The following is a 12,710-nucleotide window of genomic DNA, read 5'->3' on the forward strand; positions in this document are numbered from 1 at the left end:
CCTTCCCTTCCCTTCCCTTCCCTTCCCTTCCCTTCCCTTTCCTTTCCGTTCCCTTCCTTATGGCAGTAACTTCAGCAATAATTAGTGTGGAGCTGAATCTGAGCAACCGTCTTTGATAAATTCAAATGCAATTGTAACTATGTATGCAATGATCTATATTTGGGGGATGCTTCCATAGTTCTTTAGAAACTGGCTTAGGCAATCTGGAAGAAAATATGAATCACATCAGATTCAGTATTAAAGAAACATATTTCATTGTACTGGTTGCACAAGGTACAGCAGTCAAGGGAGCAGCAACAAGGGTTGGAATATGGTTGAGTTGTAGAGTGCAAAACTATCTTTTGTGAGGCCTGGGTTCAATCCCTAGCACTATAAAGCAAAACAAAAACAAAAAAGGAAAAAGAAATAACCTAGGTGAATTGATAAACCTATAATGTAATACCAAATGATAAAATAATGTGTACATTTACATTCAGCTGTACACAAGAAATATTGGGGGTTTCTATATACTCTGGGGACCTTGTTTTCAGCAACATTTAATAAATGCCTTCCTGCCACATATCTTAACCTCCCATAGCCTCCACCTTCCTCCTGTCTCATTGCCACCACAGACCTGTGAGTGAAGAGCAATAGAGCCAAGTCTCTGGGTCTCTCAGAAGGCAATGTCATCTGACCTTGGCTCAGGTCTGAATTGGGGACAAGTTCACCTAGGGCAGCAAGCTTCATGCTTTCTTCCCCCTGCAGAGGCACAGACACTGGGAGAGAGTATCCTCAATCTGAGCAACATAGCTAAACATGGGCAGAAAATTTGAGTTAGGAAATCCTGCAATGTTGCTCTTTTTTAAAGATTACCATGATCTCTTTTAAGCATCTCAAGATTTGCATTTATGGGGCTGGGGATTTAGTTCAGTGGCAAAGCGCCTGCCTGGCAAGCGCAAGGTCATGAGTTCGGTTCCCGGTACTGGAGAAAAACAAAACAAAACAAAACAACAAAAAAAAAAGATTTGCATTTATAAAGTTAAATACAAAAACCCTAAAAATACTGCTCAGAGCAATGTCCTTTACTTATTATGAACACAGGGTGATTTGAGCTAAGTTCTGAGAAGTATTGTGTTTCTCTCTGAAGTGTTGAGGTGCAATTTGACTTCTCTGTGGACAGTGGTAGAAGTCAGTATCCCTGCTTTCCTTTGCATAGAGGCTGACACGGTTGCTCCATTTCTAACAATTTTGTCCGTGAATAATCACCATGGAGCAAAGCCTACAGGATGGTGCACAGCCATCTGCCTAACCCAAAGTATTTTTGCTAATGATTTAACCTACTCAACAGAGGCAGGGTGCATCACGCAGTATCCTTTCCTTCCAGAAGTTTGGGATACAACTATGGAGTGAGAAATTGCACAAATGGTAGGGAAAGTACTTCATTTGCTAATTTCAAAAAGTTATAAAGACAGAACTCTCAAGCAGATTCAGGGAGCCGAGAATGTGCTGCTCTAATTGCTTCTAATGAATGGAAAATATATTTCTTAAATTAGAAAAGTTAAACTCAATTTTATGCATATTTCATTCTGAGGTTTCTTGTTATAATATAGTATACCTACATTCAATAGAAAATGTAGGTGATGATACTATTCAAACAACAGCTATTATACATTTCATATGTGTCTGATTTTGAGTGATGAGGCAATAGAAATGTTTAAGGCAAGCTCTTCATCCTCAGTTTGTCCTTTCTGGGAAAAGAGAGACAGGCACTCATGTGACTGCAGAATGCAATTGTGCTTCTGCTGAGACGTGTGTGTAAGTATGAAGGAGAGAGCTGTGAGTGGGGGCACTGCCAGGCGTGAAAGATGGGATCAGCCAAGAGTCATTAGGAACTTAGAGAATGCTTACAAATTAATAGAAATTAATAGAATGAAGGGAGAGCTTCAGAAAAGGTTAAGAGAAAAAAATTTGAAATACTTTTCCCTTGATTGGCTGAGTGGAGCACATGAGAAGAACCTGCTCTACATGGGGAGGAGTGGTGGAGTTATGGCTGAAAGGTAGGCTGGACTCTGCTTTAATTCCATATGTTAGGATTTAGAAAGGTAATTTGGAAAGTCCTGTGGGGAAATGAAAGACAGAAAGAAATAAAACCTTGAAAGCCTTTTCCATGAAGTAAGACAATGAGGAACCCAACCAAGGTAGAAGAAGCAGGGGCCTAGGAGAGCACACCTGTCACAGTGATTTGGAAGGCTCAGAGCATGGTGATTGGCTGTGGGCAGAGGGAGAGGACTGAGAAACAAGCTCTGGTTTCTCTGAGTGGTTAGATGATTAAGTCCTTAGCAGGGCGTACTGGAGAAGGAACGAGAGGTGAGAAGATAGTACTATACGTATATTCTGAGGGCTGGAGTCTGAGGTTTCTCTGAATGATGGATTTGGTGCAGCCAGGTGGTACTTGCTGTTCTGGAACATGGCTCTGACTGTCAGGAAGAGTGAACAGCTGCTAATGGGTGAGTGACAACTAAAGTCATGGCAGTGACTGGGGCTGGACAGAAAGGGGAGACTTTGCCCAGTGCCATGGTTTGGGGTTTTGCCAGGGGAAACAATACAATACAGGCACATATTTTATAAAATTATTTATAATAGCCACCCAATGAATCATAGACAAGAGAGTGCAGGAAATCTGTCCATACACAGGGACCAAAGAATCCAGCTGAAGGCCTGGATCCCACAATAATGTCCTTCATGAGTACAGCTGAAGACCTACAGCCCATAACAAGGCCTCCCACGAGTCCAACTGGAGGCCTAGAGCCCATGACATTGTCCATGCAGGCCTGTTTCCTGGATCTGGGCTGGGAAGGCCCAATGGTCAGTGGTGGAAGCTAGAAAGTCTGTGCCAGTGGGATGAAGGATCTGTGCTAGAAAGCTGTGGGATCTATACTGGAGCCAAGAAGCAATGCTCAAAGTAAGAACCACAGCTTCCCCGAAAGGTACTACAGCCATGCTGAGCAACAGTGAAGTCCCGAGCTCCTCCGATGATCAGCAAATCTGTGTTCTCCTCAGGAAAGCCAACATGACAAGATTCTCCAGAGGACTGAGCTGTGCACCTTCTTCCCTTCCAGAGCCAGGAAGGGATGCTCAAAGTGATGGCCAGAGCTCCCTCAAAATGAACCGAAGTCATTCTCAGTAACAAGGTCCTGAGCCCGTGGACAATGGGAGCAGCCAAGTTCATTAGGAAAGGCAGCATAACAAGGTCCTCCAAGAAAACCAACAGCTCCTTACAGCTTCTCTCTGCTTCTACAGGCTCCCAGCAGCTTCTACCAGCTCCCCACATCCTAACTCCTTCTCCAGTTCTGCCTCTTATGCTGCTGGCAACAGTCCTCAGGTGGGCCTCCCATATCCAGCACCACACTTACTCAGTTCACCTGGATGTTGTAATCTGACCACCATTTGTCAATCCACCATACCCAGCATGCAGGACCGGGGACCACGGGTCAGGTCAGCATGATTTTGGATCCCAGAAACTGCTTTCTATACACATACTTCAGATCTCTCCCCTCTCTCTCTCTCTCTCTCTCTCTCTCTCTCTCTCTCTCTCACACACACACACACACACACACACATACACACACAAACACAAACACACATTTAAGACCCCAAATCCAGCTCTTTTATCCTCCTCAGCTTCAACATTCCATTTTGTCCTAAATCCCATAGGATCGATCTACAAAATACTTTCTAAATCTCTCCCCTTGCATTACCACTACTCATAACCAAGCCAATTCACTTCCTATATGTACTGTTATTTTTTACTTTTTTTCTCTTTAAAATAACAAAGAAATATTATGGATATTTCAAATACACACAAAAGGAATGAGACTAGTATAACATCCTTGTATACCAATTGTTTACATCAAAATGTCCTGTATCTGCTTCATGCATGCTTCTTTCTGTTTATCTTTACTCTGTTGAAATATGGACATCGTAGACAACTTGTATATTCCTTAGTGCGTATCTTTAAAACATATAGACATTTTTCTTCGTAACCATTATCACACCTATTTTTTCTTTCAGTTATTTATTTGGTTTTTGTGGTAATGAGGATCAAATCTAGGGATTTGCACATGTTGGGTGAACTCTGTCACTACATTTATCTTCCATTTTGTTATAGGACCTTGCAAAGTTTACCAAGCTGGCCTTGAAGTGGCAACCCTCCTCACTTAGCCTCCAAAGTGTCTGAGATTGACAGGCAAGCTCTAGTGGTTTATAACTCCAAAGCACAGCTAAAATTTGCACAAACTATCTATTATCATTTTGTAATCACTGTATAATTAGTGAAATTTAACATAGCTAAAGAAATATGATTTCAGTTGCAAACTGTATCAATTAATTTCTTTAATTGTGTTAAAATGTCTTTTCTTGGTAAACTGGTTCATTCAAGCAAAGTTACAAAGTTCATGCATTTTATTTAGTTTTGATTACTTATTTATTTTTCCTCTATAGAGAAGTCTGTCTCCTTCTGTTCCCTATCTTTGGCTTATCACAGAGACATAGTCAGCATCTGGAAGACCAATCCTGATTTTGGATTAATCTGATTATTTCCTTTTGATGTTAATGAGTTCCTTGGTTCTGTTCATTTCCAGTAAGTGGAGATTAGCTCTGGAGTCTTGACTGGACTCAGATACATTTTTAGCCAGAGAGCCTCACCACTTTAAATGTGTGCTTGTATTGTGCTGCCATAGGAAAAAGTCTGGGGCTGAGTTGCTTCCACCCTGATTCCTGCATTGTAAAGATCCCACTTAACTTTGCACCAACTATTTCCATGGATTTGTGATCAGTGCCTCAATCAGCTATTTCCTTAGAGATTTAAAATATGGTTATGTTCCAATACTATAACTCTTCCCATTTTAATTTTCAGGTAGGAAAATAGTCTTTCATTAACCAAAGAAGCTAGAGCCACTTGGCTATACCAAAATAGAGTTTGTAAAAGAAAAATGAAATGAATGCATACTTATTTTTTCCACTGTCCAGTTAAAAGACTAATTAATTATTTGAAGTTATGTAACAAAACTCTTTGCAATTATTTCTAACGATATGATCATCCCATTCATTTGATTGTACTTGGCTAATGGAGCTCTATTACCTATTTCAATGATTCGGGCAATGGATAGATTTGACTAATTTTCTAGGAAGAAGTTGGCATCAATAACTAATTATAGTGAAACAGGCATATTTAGCATAAACAGCCATTATGTTAACTAACATTCACCCTGCTACCTCTTCTGCATCTCCTTAGCCTCAGTATGACCATCCCACGTTATTAGCAGTGAGTCATCCCTCCTCAGGCTGGTCTGTTCACGAAGTATTTTGTTGCCGTAATTATCCTCCTGACTGTTCTCCAGTTTCCATTCTCAATACTTTCTCCCAAGTGCCTCAAACTGCAGCCGCTCAAGATATCTCCTGGTCCATGGAGTATGCCATGTCTCTTCTCTGTGTTTGCAACAATACTGGAAGCTTTCGCAGTATAAGATTATGTGGGTTTTGACTCTGGTCCCTCTGGGCTCAGCTTAGACAGTCCCTTCTTAGGAAATATTCCTGCACCACCCTAGAGCACTATTAGAAAAGTATGACATAATCATATTACCTTTGAACTCACTGTCTGTCCTTGTCCTCGACCCTTTGCCCAATTAAAATGAAGCGTTTTTTAGGTTGGTTGTGCTCCTGTGACAAAATACTTGAGAGTTAGTTCATGAGGGATAGAAATCTATTTTCTCACAGCTCTTGTGACTGGGAAGTCCAAGACCATGGTGCCAGCAGGTTCTGTGTGTTGTGAGAACTGATCTCTGCTTCCGGGATGGTGCCCTCAGTGCTGTGTTTCCTAGACCAAAGCTGCGTGCTCATGTAGGGGATGTCATGGAAGAACAAATGGGCTAAATGCTGCAGGAAGCAGCTTTTTTTAAAAAAGTAATGTCCATAAATAACACTTTCATTCTCATCACTTCACCACCCCATCAAGGCCCTAGAAAATAATATTGCCTCACTGATAATTAAATTTCACATGAGTTTGGGGAAAAAATCATACCTTTTATGAATCATTTGTGATAAATAACAATATTCCACACTTAGTATAGAGTCCATATGCCACGAAGGAAAAGGAAGTTAAACTTAATGGCTGTCATCTCAAGTCCTCTTAAAAGCAAGGTAAGGTATAAATATGCAAATGTGATTTCATAAGATTATTATTAAATAATCTTAAAATAAGTCACTAGTACAAATGGGCTAAAGAATAGTGAGTGGAATTGTGAGGAAAATTATATCCTGTTCATTTCAGCTCAACTCAGAAGGAAAAGATCCAATTCATTCTTATAAATTAAACCAAATGGATAAATAGCATTTTGGTTTTTGAGGGGGCTGGGGATTTAGCTCAGCGGCAAAGCGCCTGCCTGGTAAGCGCAAGGTTGTGAGTTCGGTTCCCGGTTCCGGAGAAAAACAAAACAAAACAAACAAACAAACAAAAAAACAGATGTGGGTTTTTGAGGACTTTTTTTATTATTTTAATGGCTTTTACAACAACTAGTGGTGTTTGTTAAATTAAAACATGTAAATATATTTAATGTGTTGCTTTATTAAAGTTTATCCAGGGTAGGGATAAATTATTTGGTAAAGTAAAAGACAGGTGAAAGGCAATAAACAGGGAAGCATTATGGAGAACAGCATAAAAGATTCAGATATTATAAGTTGTAATACTTAAAAGTCTGAATTATGTAATGAAGTCTAATGAAACCAAACACAACCACTTGCACACTGTAAGTATGTAAATAATGGTAATGACATTTAAAATACAGTCAAAATTACCCCAGGAAAGCAAGCTAATGAAAAAGAAATACTGACTTTTGAAGAAATAGTTAAATAAATGTAACATAGGTGAAAGGCATAGAGATTTTAATTATTTTGATAAATAGAATTAGATACTGTACATATAATTAGTGAAATCAGAAATATGAAAATAGTTCATGCATATTTCATGTAATTAATGTAAAAGTGTTAAATCTGCAAATTTTATTCTTACATTGAACTTAATCATCTTTAGAGGATTAATTTTGTGTGCATAACAGATTTGAGTGCATTTCATAGTTGTTACAAATTTCAGTCCCTTTTAACATACTAATTATGCTTTTCTTTATACTTCAAAGATACATTCTTCTACTCATTCAGTTTTAGAAAATTAAAACTTCTTTTACCATGAAAAATTGAAACTCTATAGCAAGTTGATAGTAGAGTAATGGTAACCATGGGTCAGGCAGCCTAGGAATAGAGCAGGGTTGACCAATGGGTACTAAGAAACATAGAGAGGAAGTTCTGTTCTAAACAGTAGCACGACTGCACAGTAGGACGAGTAGGTAGAAGTTTGAAATAGAAGTGACTTAAGAGAGCTATCTTATCCAGTTACGTTAATTACCTATTTTTACTTGAAATTAATTTTCCTTGAAATTAAAATACTTATTTCATCCTGTCAATTATCCTTATACTTCACAAATATCTTTTGTATAAACATTTGTTTACAAGAGTGAGGAAGGTTTTTATTTTTTTATACTGAAATGCAAATCTATAAATCACTGTAAATTTTTGTACATGACATGCAGAGGATTACTTTCCTCCTTATGTTTCTTTTTTATTTTAAAGATAGTATTATAAAAAAAAGAACGATAGCAAAATACAAACAAAACAAAGCAAGGACTTTAAAAATGATACAGCGTTTCAAACAAAAGATAAGGATTAACAGTGGTTGTTATATTACATATTGTTATCTTCAAGAAATTGCTTATATTACCAGATGTAAGAATAGAATATTGATCAAATCACTAAAGGGAATAAGAAAATAATAATTTAAATGAACATTAGAGACAATACACAGTTTCAGTAGACAGGATGGTAAGAATTCACTAATGGTGGTTATACTGAAAATTGTTGTCATCACATAAGTTGCTCAGATTATCAGATATAAGCATGCAGAATTGGCCAAAATATAAAAAAGAAAACTTTTTAATCATTAACTGTTGCCCTCAACAAACCATCAGACACCAGGAACATAGTTGTGCCACAGATCCATATATAGATATAGATATAGATGATGATATAGATGACATATATGATATAGATGATGTAGATATAGATATATAAAAGGCTTTAGTACTTTCTTCTTCTTATTTCCCTCATCCCAGTTGTTCCTTCCTTTAAGCAATTTCTTTCCCTTTCTTATTATCTATTGTACATATTGGGTTTTATTTACTCTTTCATATTCTTACATCAGGGAGACAATGAGATGTTTACACATGTGGGTCCAAATTATTTCATGTATGAGTATGGTCATATATACTGAACATCTTTCATGTGAATAGAATTGTTTCAAGTACTAAGATTGTGGGAATGAATAAAATATACAATGTTCCAGCCTTCACAGATTTTACATGACAGCTCAGAAATACATACATTGCAAAAATTAATATATAATTTTAATTAATTATTTTAAATCTATATGTATATATGTAAGATATAAAAATACAGAACTAATTAGATGGACTTGTAATAATGATAAGTACTAGCAATTAGTTCTTAAAGATAGATGTTTAAGTTGAGACTTGCAGAAATGAGTGTATAAGGAAGGGTTTTGTAAATGTCCTCTCACAAGCACATTCTACAAAATTCGGGAAGGCCTCAGATTGAGGAAGAATAGATCAGTGTGAATAATTCAATGGATGGCATAAGTTGAGGAATATCGAATAAGGAAATATGTCCAAGGTAAAGCTCAAGAGGCAGGAGGAGCTGCACTAATTTTACTCTGAAATTTTATGGTATTGTAACGCTAATTTTCAGATGTCAGAATGTCTCATAAAGTTTAACTTCTCTGGTACATTATCATTAGGTCTCTTTTTCAGAGACAGTAGTTTAACAATTATTATTTCCCTATCTATTTCTTTCTCAATCCTTTATACTGTTTGCTTTACAAAGAAGATTGACTTTACTTTCTTATTAACTTTGGGCAGATTTGTAAATATCCGTCCTCACCCAGGGTCTGAGAGAAAGATTTGGAGGCTGCAGAAAAAAAAAGAAAGGAAGAAGTGTGGGAGAGAGGGAAGAAAGAAGGAAAAAGGGGAGGGAGGAAAGAAGGAAGGAAGGGATAAAAGAATGAGAATATCACCTTTGGAAGTTGGTGACAATTTACATGACTTTTTTGTGTGCTCCTTAACTGAACTTGGACAGCTTTATCACTCACTGTAAGGAAACATTCCAAGCAGTGATTGATACAGGTATTCCTGTATTCTTCCTCTGCGCAAACATTGAACTTCTACTGTGTAGAAAGAACTACCTTTTGTGAATAGGAAACAGTAGATTGCAGAGAGTTCACTGGTAGTTCAAATTTATGATTTCATTGCATAAACAAGGGAGCAAGCTACCTCAGAAGATCCCTGAGTACAAGATGAATCTCTTTTTCTTTAATGTTAAAGATAAAAGAATGAACACATATTAACAAACACATACACATTTACAAAATAACACAAAAATGTCAAAGTGTTAAATTTTTCAATACAGTCAATACAGAATGTCAGACAAGGGGATAGGAAATTAACAATGGTTGTTGTATTATATATTAATATCTTCAAATTGGTTACTTGTTTGATTTATCTTACATGCCTATATGTGTTTATCTGAGTAATCAAGATATATCAGTTCTAATGTTTTCCTCACAATCTATTTTCTATTGCCTGACCAAGTACTCTCCTAGATGATTCAGTAACTTAATTTGATAATATTCACTTTAAAAATAAAACGTACAATTTTTTCCTCATGCAACATAAAGGCTAGAGAAATCTGGAATTAGACAGATTATTCTTCCTGATTCTTTTCCCATTAGTTAATTGGTCTTTGCATTTCACCATATGTCTAGGAACTTGATATATTTTGATGGTGTTTAACTCTCAGGATTCCCCGGGGATCAAATTACTTTGGCTCTTGTTAAGGATTACAATATTAACCATGAGAATAAGTGTGTATAGACAGGTAAGGTCTCACAATAAGCTGACAGAAGGAAAGAATCTCTTGACTACAGTTGCAACGTCCTTTTAAATCAGAGAACACAACATGCCCAATTAGATAGTCTTCAGGAAAGACAGTGATAATTAAAAATAGGGCTTATGGCCTGACATTCACTTCATTCCCATAACCATTCATCACCTTTATATTCCAATTAGTCTCTATCTTCCATGAATTAAATTTGCCATTAAGACAAAAAAAACCCCAGAATTATATCACTACAATGACAGAAAAATGACAATTTGTGATTAAAAATAAGATAAAAAATTGTAAGCTGTTCTGTTTCCTATTTTGATTTTACTGGAATAACTTGAATGTGAAAGATGACCATAACAAATGCAAACCCCTTCAGAAAAATTTCAAATAATGTAATAATCATGATAAAATGCTGTTGCTTAAAAATATAATGCTTAAGAATTATGTTGCTTAGGAATATAATGCAAAATTAGTGTAACTGTGGAAAGAAATGGAGTTGATTTGGGAGAGTTCTCAATGGAATTTTGTCAGCCTACCCAGAGAGAGGAGTCATTCTTTTCACTTTTTTCAAATAGAAGATAAAAATTAGATGCAGGAAGTGTGAGAAATGCCTATAAGCTAAATGGAAAGGTTATTTTTCATCTCAATGCCCTTACATTTAGTCTAAGAAAATGACAAAAATACTACACAAGAAGCTATCTGAGAATAATCAGACTGGCCATTCTTTAAAATTGCAGAAGTTTTATATCCACATACAACATATAATCAATAGCCGTCATATATCAGAATTTTTATAAGTTGATTTTATATCCTACACTTTCATACTGTAATGTCAAAGTGGGTGGAACAGCAAAACTGTTCTTACCTACAGTTAATAATAAAAAATAGCTCTATTTGTGCACCATACATGATATGCTGCCTGGGATGAAAATTGTATTACTAAAATGTATTGCTTTAAAACCTCACTTTTTATAATGTAAGTATTGCTGTTACTACTATTTCATATATGTGACACCTGACTCTCAGGAATATTAAATATTTGCTTAAAGTCACTGTTTATAAATGATAGAACTAGTACAAATTCATTTAACTCATTTTAATATTAATTGAACACATACTCTAAGCTAGGCAATATGGCACACATCCAAAATAAGATGGTTAAATACATGCCATACTTTCTGTCACTGTGATGGTAGTTCTTGCTACACTTGTGATGGTAGATACTGAATAAATATGGTAAAAATAATTCAGTTAAATAAAGAATGACTACTAATTTCTGTTTCTTCAGAGAAAATTGTAAAGAAAATACAAGAAAAGACTCAACAAAGAGTGAAATGTTTTTGAGAATGATATGACCTTTGCATTTGAGGGACAGGACTAAGTTTCATTTAGAGCTTAGGGAACAGGGAAGATACATGAGGAACAGCTGCAATGAGAGCCAGTGTGTTTATAAAATCAGCCAAATTTTAAATCCTGTGATTAATGTTGGCACCAACAAAAGGGTGGCAATGGTATGTAAAGAAGTTGCAGCTGAATTACACGGTCACTCCCAGGTTCTTTTTCAGTAGAGAGACAGTCCTAGGTCTTGTAACATAGTTGTTACTTGTGAAAGAACTTGTTAAATTGTCTTCTGTCATTACTTGTTGTTACTATGTGGAATTCTGTTAATGTTTTCAATACTGTTTACATCAGACTTCAGTAAAACTTTGGCCTCTCAAATCAGAATGTGCATTCTAAAAGGATCTGCAGGTAAATCAAGTGATATTAAATTTTAAGAAAGTCCAGGGGAGGTTTTGAAGCTGCCCAGGGAATTCCAATGGTCAGACAAGTTTCAAAAGCACTGCTGCACCAAGATGCATGATTTTTAAAATACATTTTTGAATTTTTCTGCATTTCTTTCAACCTTTTGCTTTGTTTTTAAAGCGAGATACAGAAGTGCATCTTCACCTCAACAAATTCTTTTCTTTCCATCTCTTCCCCAAGGTAACTACTATTCAGACAGTGAGTCTTTGCCACACATCTTTACTATTTAAGATAAGTGAATAGGGAAATAGCTCTTTAGATCTATATGCTGACTGCTTTTATCATTGACTACTTTCTTTTTTAGCCAACATAATATTAACAAAATTTATCTCTGTCAATACATGTGTTTTTTATTAAAACTGCTCTATAAGAATCCGCTATATGAATGTAGCATGGTTTGTTAATGCATTTTCTATGATAAACATTTTCATTTTTCATTATTACATGCAGTGCTACAAGTATGACACTCCTTGAAGATATTTTTAAGTGTGGGAGTGTGTACCCCATGGGCACATATATTAGAATTTTTCTAAAGTAAATATATAGAAAGAGTTTCTGACATGTAAGCTTGAAGCATCTTTTACTTTACTAAAAATTACAAGTTGTTCTTCACAAAGGTTAAAGGTATTAAAACTCCCATGAGCATCATATGAAATATTACTCCAAAGTCTTCTCAGTGTTCCTACTGATGGACTTAAAATTTATACATGCTTATGTATGTAAAATTATATCTGACTGTTGGATTGATTTATATTAACCTTATTACCCATGAAATTGAAAATACCTTTGCATTAGTTTTAATAAAAGGTTGAAAGAAATGCAGAAAAATTCAAAAATGTATTTTAAAAATCATGCATCTTGGT

Source organism: Chinchilla lanigera, unplaced genomic scaffold, assembly GCF_000276665.1.
Source record: "Chinchilla lanigera isolate Chin_1 unplaced genomic scaffold, ChiLan1.0 scaffold00017, whole genome shotgun sequence".
In the NCBI taxonomy this organism is placed as follows: Eukaryota; Metazoa; Chordata; class Mammalia; order Rodentia; family Chinchillidae; genus Chinchilla; species Chinchilla lanigera.